Raw genomic sequence first — 2,081 nt, 5'->3', positions numbered from 1 at the left:
CAGCCCCCTGCCCTGCCCCAGCCCAGGACCCTTGAGGAACAGCAGGGAGTGGGAGAGACCTGAAGGGGCAAAGGTCAGAGGGTGGGCCCCCATGCTGAGTGCTCTATCCACGTGAATACCACCCCAACCTCCCAGCCACTTAGGCCCCAGAAGCTCCCTTCCCCCCAACACCCAACAGGTGGCCACGTGTCAGCCCCCACCTGCGGGACACCATCCGCTACGTTCTTTCCTGCACTGCTCACCTGGCACCTCTCCCACCTCCCATCCAGCTCTGCCTCCACACAGGCCAGGGACCAGCCTGATCCGACGCTGCCCTGCCCACATCCTTCACTGGCCCGGCTCCCAGCATCCTCTCCCTCAGCTGTGTGCGTTGTGTGGGGCAGCAACTTGGGGCCACCCCACCTGCATCCCTAGAGCCACCTGATCCCTCTCCCGGAGCACCGACCCCACTGCCTCAAGGACTGTGTCCTCCAAAGGCCTTTCCTTGCCCTTCTCCCTGACCTCCCAGTGAGTGCCGCCCGCCTGGCCAGCCCTGGGGGCAGGGAGGATGCTCCGAGCTGGAGCTGGCTGGACCGGGCAGGGCAGCACGAGGGGAGTAAAGCTGGACACACAGGCACACCTCACTTTATTTCCCTTCACAGAGGGTGCATTTTTTACAAATTGAAGATAAGACCCTCCACCACAAAAACAATAGTTGATGGTGACTATAGCCAAACCCACATACCCCAGCTCATGCTTGTACCTAACACTAATGAGTTCAAGAGTTTATTCATGTATTCACAATCTACCTTAGTGCTTGGTACTAGGAAGGATCCAATAAGAAATCTAAGGTAGAATCCCTGAATAACATCAGTAAAGTACCTAATACAGTATTTAACTCCAAATAGAAACAAAGATAAAATTAAGGGTTCTCAAAATTCTTCTCAAATTCCTAGATGAGGGGAGGGAAGTAGGTGGCATAGCCACTCCTATGTAATCACTTCTCCCTTAATCTATCTTTACCAAATGATCTTTGGCAAGGAGTGTTCCAAATGAGGGGAACTGAAGAGCCAGGGGAAGTGTGTGTGTGTGTGTGTGTGGTGAGGGGATGCAGAGCAGTGATTTTTAAGAGAAGAGAATACTTAAAATTTGCATGAATTACATTATGAATGCATTACATTATTTTAATAATATTGTGACCGATGACCAAACTGAACTGATTATATCTCTAAGGAGAAACTCAATGATACATATTTTATTCTCCACACCTCATAATTTGATTTGGGGAGAAGGAAGCTAAATAATGCATTGTACCATGCAGAGATTTCAAGAGGCAATATACACATGTACTCAGGGCCTTAAATTTTGGAATTTAAAAAAAAATAAGTAAAGACTAAGATGAGTCCTGCACAGCTAGGGCTTTGGTGTCAGTACGTACTAGCTAATGATGGCCATCTGTATGTAAATGCTGGTGAAAAGTGACTGGAGGCCCTGAGGTGGAAGTGCTTTATTTATGCACTCAGATTACTCTCCTGCCACCTGCCCAAGCCTGTTTGACCCACTGTTCCCTGGAATCCAGAGTCTCTTGAGGTGCCTATGGCATCTCTTGCCCAACCATCGGCTCAAGCATTCATTGTAATGCTTACAAGATTTTAGAATACCCTTCAGCACAGGAATTTAAAAGGAAAACCTTTCAGCCTTTTGGAATGAGGTCACAATTGCAGGAGCTCTCCAAGTTGCGCAGAAGGGCATGGAAGGAAATGGAAAAGCTGAGAAGTCACATACGTAATCTGAGCCCTGGAAGAGTCTGTTTGGAAATGTTCACCCTACATGGCCTCTGCGGCCAGGGGAGTGCCCATTTATGATGCCACATAACTGTAACCCCGAGCCAGGTGTATGTGGGATGGAAAAGCCAGCTGCCTACACAATGGAATCTCAAAGGTCTCAACAGGTTCTCCCACAGTCTGCCGCTGTGCTTGGAGTTCCACCCACAGATATCAATCATCGGAGATGAAGCAGTGTTTTCCTAAGAGACCTTTGCTATTAAGAAAAGGGAGTGACACATTTAGCCATTACAGCTCGGTCTTAATTGAGGATATTAT

Source organism: Myotis brandtii, unplaced genomic scaffold (genome assembly GCF_000412655.1).
Source record: "Myotis brandtii unplaced genomic scaffold, ASM41265v1 scaffold187, whole genome shotgun sequence".
In the NCBI taxonomy this organism is placed as follows: domain Eukaryota; kingdom Metazoa; phylum Chordata; class Mammalia; order Chiroptera; family Vespertilionidae; genus Myotis; species Myotis brandtii.
The sequence above is the reverse complement of the archived record's forward strand: the minus strand, read 5'-3'. Positions refer to the sequence as shown.